Source organism: Rattus norvegicus, chromosome 4 (genome assembly GCF_021556685.1).
Source record: "Rattus norvegicus strain SHRSP/BbbUtx chromosome 4, alternate assembly SHRSP_T2T, whole genome shotgun sequence".
NCBI classification, from domain to species: Eukaryota; Metazoa; Chordata; class Mammalia; order Rodentia; family Muridae; genus Rattus; species Rattus norvegicus.
In genome coordinates this window covers 171,393,906-171,405,547 of record NC_141537.1, presented here as the reverse complement: position 1 = coordinate 171,405,547, position 11,642 = coordinate 171,393,906, and the positions used below count along the sequence as shown (strand labels likewise).

At 45.7% G+C, this 11,642-nt stretch overlaps 1 long non-coding RNA gene across 1 annotated transcript; it reads right to left on the bottom strand.

Annotated features, from left to right (window-relative positions):
- Positions 1-533: 533 nt before the first annotated feature.
- On the bottom strand, positions 534-5,630 carry LOC147995113 (uncharacterized). The gene is made up of 3 exons (XR_015686227.1): positions 3,444-5,630; positions 1,902-2,120; positions 534-1,303 (listed from the first exon to the last, which is right to left on the bottom strand). It is a non-coding gene; the product is annotated as an uncharacterized LOC147995113 (long non-coding RNA).
- Positions 5,631-11,642: the final 6,012 nt, after the last annotated feature.

The window sequence follows — 11,642 nt, the reverse complement described above, 5'->3', positions numbered from 1 at the left end:
AGAAGAACATTTTTTTGGTCCCAGAAATTTTATGTATGTCCTGCAAAAAGGCCCCAAGAGCCCCAAATGTCAGGACAGAAAAAGAATTCTATTGCTCTTACTGGTCCTGTATGACTTGGGCACAGGGACAGGACCCAGGAGCCACAGAAAGCTTCATAAATATAAACATTGAGGGGGAAAAATGTGACCTGTGAAGTAGCCTCAACCTGTAACCTGGTTACTGTTGCCCTTAAAAGATGGAATGGGTCCCTGCCCAGGACTGGCAATGACAACTGCACAGTGGCCTCCAACGTAGCGGTAAAAATCCAGGCTTGCTTTTCATCATCCAGCATCTAGCTTCACCTGTGAAGCCAGGGCCCACTGGGCCACTTGTGAGACAGCAAACGACAGTCCCCACAACTGAAGTCACGTAGAGGGAAACAACTCTCATGACTACCCAGAGCCCCCCATCTTTTTCTCTTCCCCTATTCGAGGGACTAGACGCCCCAATACATACCGTATCTGTTTTTTGTTTTGTTTTGTTTTTTTGTTTTGTCAATGGACCCTATTTAGGTTCATTAATGCCACATTTAGTATTTAAACGTCACAAACCCTAACTTAAACAGGGACGGTTAGCTCTGCTTAGACCCACAGCTCCTGTACTATATCTTACATTGGATTAGCAGTGCGGGAGGATCCGTCTACCTCCTTTCTGACCTCCACCCCTATAGATATCCTCTGCTCTTTGTCCGTGAGAAACAGGCCCGACATCAGAGGAACTAAGGGGGCAGGCACCTGTTTCAAGTCGGACAAATACCTGCTACAAACTTCCCCCTACTCTGCCATTTGTAATGACACAGCCTCACCAAATGGAGCTTAGTAAGTCCCACCAACCTGCTAGCAGCAGGAAAACCCACCTGGGTTGCTTGTTCCTATGGAATTACCCCTAGTTTGTCCCTGAACCATTTCCAAGCTACCGAATCACACGAAATACATGTTCTTGTACGTACTGTCCCCCGGGTTTTATATTACTCTGGGAAAGTCTTCCCAGAGTGGCTGGACATATGTGAAGACTGGCTCCCATGCCAATGCCTGTGCTAATTGGGACAGGGAGAGCTGGCTCAGCTGCCTTGGGAACCACAGCCTTGATAACCAGGAACAGAATCCGAGGCTCCAAAGTGAGCAGGTGGACCGAGGCATCTCCAGCTTACATTCTCCCATCTCCTTCCTGGACACCCAAATTGATTCATTGGCTGAGATGGTCCTCCAGAACTGGTGTGACTTAGATCGGCTGTTTTTAAGGCAAGAAGGCCTCTGTATAGCCCTAGAAGAGAAATGTTGATTTTATACTAATCATTCAGAGGTTGTTAGGAACACCCTCTCCAAAGTTGAGAATCTCTCACAGAGAGAAAGGGACAGAGTGAATGACCCAAACTATTTTGAGTCTCTTTTTAACTGGCCCCCATGGCTAAACAGTTCATTTATTAGGATGGGTTAGGGTATTTATACCCCATGAAGAATGGCCAGTTGGGTCCATGTGGCTGTATGTTATTGGCTGGGGCAAGAACGTTGAGGGTGCTTTATTTGCATGCTTGGGAGCGGCAGAAGCCAGCAGAAGGAAATCTTAAAAGTGATATAGAAAAGAAGTTCACCCTGGGATGTTTTCAGGCCCTTGCCAGGGTCTGTTGGCACCAGAGCAAGGCTGGAGAGCAGCCAAACTCCTTTCCTCTTTCAAGATGAGAAAATCTGGGGGTTTAGGCATGCTTTAGCCGCTCCTCAGCTCCAGGCCAGGCCCCTACCTATACCACTCTTGTCTGTTGCCTGATTGGGCCTTTAGTTGTGTTTCTCTTAGTCATTGCACCACACGTAATAAACGTCATTTGATGTTCTGTCCAAGACCACATTAATGCTATCAAACTTACGAGTTTTGAGGACACAATGCAATTCCTTGTATAATGGACAGGAGGCATAACATCGAAGATTGGATTCAGGAGCATGAAGAAAGGGGAATGTAGGTAGACAGTTGTCTGAGGACAGTTGTTGTCTGAGTTCAGCCTTCTCAAGGACTTCTTGCTGGCAGGGTCAAACTGAGCTCATGTTCCCAGGCCTAGGAACCACCTCCTATGCTGTTGTTCCAGATGCTTCTCGATTGTTTGTTAACCAGTAAGGAGAATAAAGAAGAGAGTTAACTAAACTAAGGTGACCAGTTATAAATGTATAAAACTGACTGCCTGTCAGGACCTAATGGGCTGTGCTGCTTGCCCATAACTTTACTCCCTTCTCAGTTTTGAGTTCTAGGCCAAAGGTCCAGTATGGGGCCTCACCACCAAGGCTCCTGAGTCGAGGACTTTAAAACCAGGTGGTCCAGATAAGGCCCAACCCCCAACATTTACTCCCTTCCTGTGACTACCAGACCTAAGTTGGGACAGAACGACCATGGAAACTCTCGTACTCACCTCCTCCTGTAGAAAGATGATTGACTCATGCTACAGTCTACCATGCCCCCCCCCTTCAGCTTTTGGTCTCATCTTTTTAATATGCTATACAATTTCCCTTTAGGGATGAGGTTCAGATCCGGAGCTGGTCACCTCTCTGTGTGCTCAGAGGATAAGCCTTTGGTTTAAGCCTCTGTTCTTTGAAGTGGGTTTGTCCGGCTTCTCTCCAAACCCAACAGACATAGGTAGTAAGATTAGAAAAAAGTTACTTTTCTATTATATGTTCATGAACTTCCAGTCTGTGCATCTTGCATTCTACTCTTGTGTCTTAGGTTTTGTATTAGCATATGTTGACTACCCATTATAATGAGTTTCATTATAACATTTTAAAAGATATATTTACTTATTTTATGTATGTGAGTACACTGTAGCTGTCTTCAGACGCACCAGATGAGGACATCAGATTCCATTGCAGATGGTTATGAGCTACCAAGTGGTGGCTGGGAATTGAACTCAGGACGTCTGGGAGAGCAGTCAGTGCTATTAACCACTAAGCCATCTCTCCAGCCCCTCATTATGACATTTTCATACATGTATACAATGTACTTGGATCACCTTCCCCTCACATTACAATCTCTTGTCTCCTCCACTCCCATTGGTCTGTCTCCGTCTCAACTAATTCCTGTCTCATTTTTATCTCATCTGTGCATGTATGTGACCCAGTGAGTTTCGTCAGAGCTGTGCACAGGACCATGGGTGAGGGGTTATTTACTGGAGCTGGGGCGACTTGCCAGTGATCACACCACTGAGGAAAACGTCCTTCCTTCCCTAGTTCTATATTGCCTCCAGATCCTCAGGGATGAATGAGGCCTCACAAACCCCTCCCCCAACCTCTGCCCCACTGCCACTACAGGAGTTAGACCAGTCTCATCCAAGTCTTGGGCAGGCAACAGTTGCTATGCAGAGTTTAAGACCATGGGATAAAAGACTGTTCTACAGGACCCACCCCTCCCTCCCTCCAGCACGTACGTTCTCTCTACTCCCGGTTCTGAAACGTTCCACTAGCCTCGGACATAGATGTCCCATGTATGGCTGAACAGTCAACCTGGTTCTCATGTCTCTGTAGTCTCCAGCATTCACTGTGGAAGGAAGTTTCTCTTACCAAAGGTGACGGCAGCATTAATCCATGGGCAGAAACCTAGTCCTATAGAAGACACATGTCTTTCAATAAGCAATCGGGCCCAGAGCCCACGACCTCCAAGTTTATGTAGCAGGCATGGTTTTTCTCCTGGGGAGTCAAATCCAATCAGAAAGTGGTTGGTTACTCACGAAACAGATTTGCCACTAGTGCACTAGTGGTGAATCTTGCCCTGCTAGTTGGTGGTGTAGCATACAGGACATCTACATAGCACTTTTCTGAAACTGTGAAAGCTAGCAAGCAAGGAAGAGACCTCCAGATCAGTTCTACATTGATTTTTTTCTATACCCTGTGACCAGAATGTACTCTAGCAATAGGCCTTACCGTCTAGTTCTGATCTTCTTCCCGCCTCTTGTAACCACCTATGAGAGAATTATAATGGGGGATTTTCTTCAAGAACTCTGAAGATCTCATTTCCTTTCTGTCGCTGTGGTAAAGTACTCTGATGAAGCAGTTTAGGCTGGGAGATGGGTTTATTTCAGCTTAAAGATTGCAGTCTCTCCTTGGGAGCAAGCAGGGCAGGAACCCAAGGCAGAAATGCCGCTTCCTGGCTTGCTCCCTGGCTCTCTCACAGGGCCATGCTTAGTTAGGCTTCATATACATCTCAGAATCACATGCAAATGGGATAGCCCCATCCACAGTGGGCTGGGCCCTCCTACCTACCCCCAGTCATGCCCACATGCCAATCTGATCTGGGCAATTTCCTAATTGAGACTCCCTTCTCACGTGACTCTGAACTGGGACAAATTGACAGTTAAAGCTAATTAGGAAAAAATTGTGTGTGTGACTCTAACAGGGATATTTGTTTTGTTTAATAATTTTCTTTACGTGTCTATCTGGCGTTCTCTCTCTTCCCACGCCCCCCTTTCTGTGTGTGTGTGTGTGTACACATGTAAATGCAGATGCCAGAGAAAGCCAGAAGTCAATGAGTTCTCCTGTGTCTAGTCCCAAGAATCCCTTTTCCCAAAGTCTGCCTTTTAGACAAAAACCCACCATTCCCTCTTGGTCTTGAGAAATAGTCTCTACCGGCTAAAAAGAAGTTTCTCCGAATCTCTGGCTGAAGGGACCTCTCTTTAGCATCTGCCTGTGGTGCCTATTAGCATATCAAGGTTTGTGCTAGCTTCTAGCCTCCTTCAATCCCTACTCACAAGTATTCACTTCAAAGCCCTCTTCTCCAGCTCACAGCTTCTCGCCTTCCAGGTCCCCATCCCATAAAACCCTGGAAACCTCCACCGCCACCACACCCCACTGCTTCTTTCCGCTTTCCCGAGAGACGGCCTGGGTGGATGGGAACAAACTTTTCTTTTTCCACCCACGGAGCGGCTCCTTTTCTGGCTCCATTTCATTCACCACGGAGCTGGCGGTGCAGGTAGCTGTGAGCCTCCCGACGTGGGTGCTGGGAACTGCACTTGAGTCTTTCGGAAAAGAACGAATGCTTGCTCTTTGCTGCTGAACCAGTCCTGCATATCCGCCTTTTCATCTGGCCTCTGCGGGCATCAGGCATCAATGTGATATACAGGCAACCATGCAAGCAAAAATAATAACACAAAAAGATTAAAAAAAAAAAGAAAAGGAAAAAGGAAAGCCACATGTGCTGGTACAGAAGCAATCCGTTCCCTTGGAAGGCAGAGTATTGCTGCAACTTTGGGGTCATCCTTGTTTAAACAGCCAGTTCCAGCCCAGTCTGAAGCTCCGAAGGAGACCCTGCCTCAAAACAAACACACATTTGTTGACATAACCAGGAAGTTGGTTCAGCGTAGCTGTGCTGTTCAGCTGTATCATTTTGTTAGAAACTTTCTTTCCCATCCTTGGCTCCTCCCCCAGCTTTAGCTGAAGTACTTCCTGACTCCTAGCGGCACACATAACTAAATAACTAAAGACCACAGTGCTCCCCGCGTCTATTTCAAACCAGAACTCCTTGCTGGGAGGATAGAAGATGGGGGTGGCTGGACCCGGTTGGTCAGGCGTCTGCTGTGGAGCTAAGGCGCCCAACCGCATCTACTCCCCCGCATCTGGCTTCATTCCAGGGACTGCTGTCTGCAATTAGAACAGTTGCCCTCCTTGTCTGCTAGGAAATGAATAACAGGAAGCGAGTGGGTGTGAGCTGTGGGTATCAGGATACAGGCTTTGCTGGCTCTGGCTTCTGCTGGGGAGCAGTATCTGAACACTTGTAATCTTGAAAAAACGAAGACACTCAGCCATCTTGGATTAATAGTTAACATCAATCCTGTTTGTCTTTTTTTTCTTCTTCCTCTCCTCCCCCTCCCTCTCCTCCGCCCCCCTTTTCCCTCCTCCTCCTTTTCCCTCCTCCTCCTTTTCCCTCCTCCTCCTCCTCCTCTTCCTCCTCCTCTTCCTCCCCCTCCTCCTCCTCCCCCTTCCCCTCCCTTCTCCTTCTTCCACTTTTCTCCTCCTCCTCCTCCTCCTTCCTGGTTTGAAACAAACCAGATTCAAAGTTTACTTCTTTTTAGTTAAACTTTATTACAAGAAAAGCAAGCATGGGGTTGGGGATTTAGCTCAGTGGTAGAGCGGTTGCCTAGCAAGCGCAAGGTCCTGGGTTCGGTCCCCAGCTCCGGAAAAAAAGAAAAAAGAAAAAAAAAATCAAGCATTATAAAGGAAAGACTGTACCATCAACCAAGTTTTTTATTTTAGTGCTGGGAATTCAACTCAGCATACCCTATGTCACCATGTCACCAATCACCAATCAAACCCATATCCAGTCCTGGACTTTATTTGACATGTGGAGAGTCCTAAATAAGATAATCAGTAATTTAAGCACATGCAAATTCTACATTTTAAGGGCTGGTATGTGTGTGTGTGTGTGTGTGTGTGTGTGTGTGTGTGTGTGTGTGTGTGAGAGAGAGAGAGAGAGAGAGAGAGAGAGAGAGAGAGAGAGCGCGCAGATATGTGCACATATGTGTACTTGTGTGTGGAGGCCAGAGGACAACCTTGAGTACCATGCTTCCAACACCATAGGAACATTTTTTTTTAAAGATTTATTCTTTATTATATATGAGTACACTGTAGCTGTCTTCAGACACACCAGAAGAAGGCATCGGATCTCTTTACAGATGGTTGTGAGCCACCATGTGGTTGCTGGGATTTGAACTCAGGACCTCTAGAAGAGTAGTCGGGTGCTCTTAACCGCTGAGCCATCTCTCCAGCCCGGCACATTTTTTTTTTTTTAAGGCACATTATTTTTATTTTTTGGTTTGGAATTCAGACCAGTAAACCAGGCTGACTGGGCAGTGTACCTTTCCTCTCCTCCCCACCACATGCCACCACACTTAACTTTAAAACTGTGGATTCTTGGGGATAGAGAGATAGCTCAGTGGTTAAGAGCACTGACTGTTCTTCTACAGGTCCTGAGTTCAAGTCCCAGCATACAACCATCTGCAATGGGATCTGATGCCCTTTCTTGGTGTGTCTGAAAACAGCTACAGTGTACTTATAGACATAAAATAAATAAATAAATTTTAAAAAATAAATAAAAAAAGGATTCTGGGGATGATTCTTGGGCTTGCAAGGAAAGTACTGTATAGATTGAGCTCTTTCCAGGCCCTAGTGTTTTGGGAGCCTGACATAGATGACCATTTACACATACTTCATAGCCAGTTGAACGCCTTTATTCCAGCTGGTACTACATTCAAGTATTTGGGACCTAAGTATAGCTCTGAACATTTAGAACAAGGGGCTTTTAAAGGCAAACCCACATCCTGGTATCTTACTCTGCATCTGGAGGTGGGGGCAGGGTGGAGTTGTGCAAGCAAGCAGTTCAACAGAAGCTAAAACAAGCAATTAGCTATAGGAGGTGGGACAGTTACACAAGCAGGCAATTCAACAGAAACTAAGATAAATTAACTAGGAAAACTTAACCTTAGGTTCCTAGAATAGATTTGGATAATTTTCCATGGGATTCTCCATCAAAGTAATCAAATTCTAGTCCAACCTGAAATGGCTTCAGCAAAAATACAGAACATAGGAACCTCTGGACTGTCTTGCCCTATCACAATCTCCACCGGTTCTATGGGCATGGGTCAAATCATTGTTGTAAGGGGACATTGGTTGGTCTTAAAGAACAGTTGCTTAATTGAGTTTATTCTTTGTTTGATGTAGTTGGCCATGCAGTTAAGTATGCAGGGTCCAACCAATAGCCAGATCCAAATACGCATCAATAATCAGGCTAAGGGTGACAGTCAGGTTGTTAGTCATGGGAATCATGAAAACAGAACTGGTACCAATTATCTGATCTATGTCTTCTTTTTTTCTCTCCTTTCTTTGAGGTTTTCTCTGACCATGGCAAGGTTTTCCCTAATTACCTCTGGTTGGTTGGCATGAAAACAAGTAAGTTTCTCCTAAGACCATGCAAAGTCTTCCCTGTTTTATATAAAGGATTTCTAGCATCCTTTAGTTCTGCAGGAGTACCTTCATGAGGATATCAACTTGACTCTCCAGGCTGGAAATAGAATTCTGCAAATGGCCTGGGTCTAAGTCTCTCTGGGAACTGAGTTCCTCAAAGTTGTGTTTCCCAGTGATCAAGGCTGAGCTGTACCTGCTATTTCTACCCCTTCTAGAATGAGGACCAGAGCTGGGGCCTGTTTGACCTTTGTTAACATTGAATAAATCAAGGCCAATATGAACTCTTGGTTTTCTCCATTATAGACATATACCCAAAAGATAACAGACAAGTATACATAGAATGGGGGGGGGGTGAGTTTCCAGCTAGTTGGAGGAGGCACATTTAGTGAAACCATTAGTGCAAGCAAGCTAGGTAATCTGAGGACATGATGCAGGTACAGTGTCCTTGGCAGGACAACTCGCCATTGGCAGGCATGCATGAAATTATAATTCCTGACAGCATTTTTCTAGCCAGTCTTCATACCTGATTTACTGACCCCTGTCCATCTCTTAGACCCATATTATTCCACCCCTAGAAGGGACATGAGAGTCCAGAGGTTCACCTGAAAGATAGTTTCCTACCCCCCCTTTTTTTTCTGAATTCCTAAGTCCAGGTTTGGGGCTGGTGGGAATTGTGTATCCCAGGTTAGTAAACTATAGTCAGTCTTTAAGGGGTTCCAGGTCACTTGATGGGATCTGTCATCATCCTCAGTGGCCTTTTTTCATGAGTTGACCCCAGCAGCTTTGACAGCAGTTGGGGTTATAAGGATAACAGGGTGGTGTCACTTTTAGACAGATTCCAGGGTCCAGGTAGAAATCCTCCTTATATAACTTCCTCCCAATAAGGAATATGTCCGGCCCTGAAAGAGGAGGAGGTTGACCTAATTTTTGCCCATTTCCAGGACCAATTTGGTCAGAGTCTCCTGAAGAACTCTATTTATCCTTTCTACTTGACCTGAGCTCTGTGGTCTATAAACACCATGTAATGTCCAATTAATGTTTAATGCCGCTGTCAGAATTTGAGACGCTTTGGCTGTGAAGGCTGGGCCACTGTCTGACCCCAAACCTAGGGATTATTTTCTAAAGTAACTGCTGGAGCACTGTTTAAGTGAGGTGGGTCTCCATCCGTCCTGAGGGGTTATCTGAAAACACCAGCAAATGTTTATAGCTAAAAGCAATAGGCCTGAGTTCAGCTAAGTCCAACTCCCAATGTCCCGGGTCCATTTCCTCAAGCCTGGCTCCCTTGTAGATCTTCCTCCCTTCTTTGGGGTTTACCCGATCACAGATGGCACATCTAAAAGTGGTGTCCTTAATCGGGCTCTCCAAATTTGGAACATAATACTCAACTCTGAGGAGATCTGGAGTTTCTGTGGCTTCAGGTGGGTGGCTTGTTGGAGGCCCATAACCTGTCACTTTCCTCAACTTACAGGAAGGGATGATGGGTCTACGGTGTATCCTCTCTGCATCCATCATCCTTGTTTATCCTGAAGACAGTTCAGAACCTGTGACCCTCCCTGCCCTGGGGGATCATTGGAAGTGGAGCAGAGACAGCGGCTGGGGGTGGCTGGGGGGAATGGGAGAGTTTGGAAGCCCTATGAGTGTGTACAGTAATGACAACATACTGGTACCAGCCTAGCTGCAGGGAGACAGGCCAACTTTACTAGGGGTGATTCAAGGGTTATTCAGTTTTGGGGTCTGTAGACCACACTGGCCTCAAACTTACAGAGAGCCAGCTGCCTCTGCCGCCCAAGTGCTGGGCTTAAAGGTGTGTGCAACAGCCACCTGGCTGTCCCCTCTCCCTCAGCCCCTTTTAAGACAGGATCTCACTGTGCAGCTCTGGTTAGCCTGAAACTCACTAAGTAGACCAGGCTAACCTCAAACTCACAGAGACAGGCTTGCCTCTGCTGGGAATAAAGGTGTGTGCTACCTGCCTGGCTCTTTACTGGCTTTGTAAGGATGTTATTAAGCAGGATACAGATAGGTAGGTGTGTGGAACAGCATGGTGGGAAAGGGTGCAGAGCTTCCATGCCTCTTGAGCGCCTGGACTCCAGGGACTTGAATATGCTTAGCTGTTGGGATGGTCTGTGAACCCCGACTTTGGAGTTTCGAGGGGCATTTACTTGTATAATAACAGCATAAGCATAGACAGCCATGTTGAGATGTGACTGCACAGAATAGGACATGATAGGTCGTGAAAGAGTCAATGAGCAAAGGGCTGTTTCTGAAGGTATATTATCTAACTGGGTGGGCAGATCCAGCCAGGCCTGTCCCAGTTAACATTTGGCCTCTCTAGGCTGTGAAGTTCCCTCCTGGGTTTGGGGCAAGATTCCTCTGGTATGAAATAAGTTACATGTATGACCTTTTGTCTTACCAGACAGGTGGGCAGATGGTTCTTTATAGTTAGCCCCAAGGCAGAAAGGCAGGAGGGAGTGTTAGAGTTTCTGTGATCTGCTGTAGGGAATTTGTAACATTTTAGTTCTTATGGTCTGTTCTGAGGAGGGAGTTGTAAGCTAGGAACCATGAATGAAGACCCATATATGATGCATATGTATGTGATGTATATGTATATGACATATAGTATATGATGTATATATGATATATATGCATATGATGTATATGCACATGATGTGTATGCATATGTATATGATGTATATGTATGATGTATATATATCTTTATGTATATGATGTTTATTATATGTATATAAATACACGTACATATCTATACACACATACATAAATGTCATATATATCAATCATAATTTCATAGCATCTGAGTAACTTCACTTAGAAAATGTAGGAATCATACCGGTGTCGAGTATGTTTAAAAATGCCCTGAAGAAAATGATTGACTGGTTCTAGGTACTGAACGGAAATGTGGAAAACTTGAGGATGGCCGTTATAATACGGGTCGGGGAGGTGGGAGAGACCCAGGGAGGCGCCTCATCTGTTGATATCCAAGGGCAGTTCTGGCCTTTCTGTTTACCTTCAACATCAAATCCCTCTTTCCTCCCCAGTCTGTCAGAGTGAACAGATCTGAGCCGTCAGCGTGTTTAGGCCAGCTCTCACTGGTAAGCTCTGACTGTCTGCCATCATTTCTTCCAAGCTCCGTGTGGGGTGAATTTCATCATGGTGTCACGGTGTCTTACTGGCAAATGCTCTAAGTCACGCCTTGTGTTTGCTCTTGAGAGCCAGTGCAACGTAGCCATGCATTCCAGCACACTGTTGGAGGGACGTTTCCTTACTGGAATACTACAAATTAAAAACAGGAAGTATGTCCTAGACAGTGTTTCATGGGGGTCAAAGGTTATGGAGGAAGAGGAAGGACGTGTAGAGAAAATGGACAGACATCTTGGAATGTAGTTCCGGGTAGTTTAACTTAGCTGAGACTTTTGACAGACAGGAAAAAACTCTGACTCTCCCCTTACCCCCCCTCTTCTTATTTTAAATTTATTTATTTTTATTTTATGTATATGGGTGTTCTGCCTGAATGTGTCTGTGTACCACAGACAAGCAGTGTCCTCGGAGTTTGGAAGAGATGTTGTGAGCCCCGACCTGGGTGCAGGGAGCCTAACCCGGGGTCCTCTGCAAGAGCAGCCAGGGCTCTTAAATACTGAAACGTCTCTCTGGTTTCATCC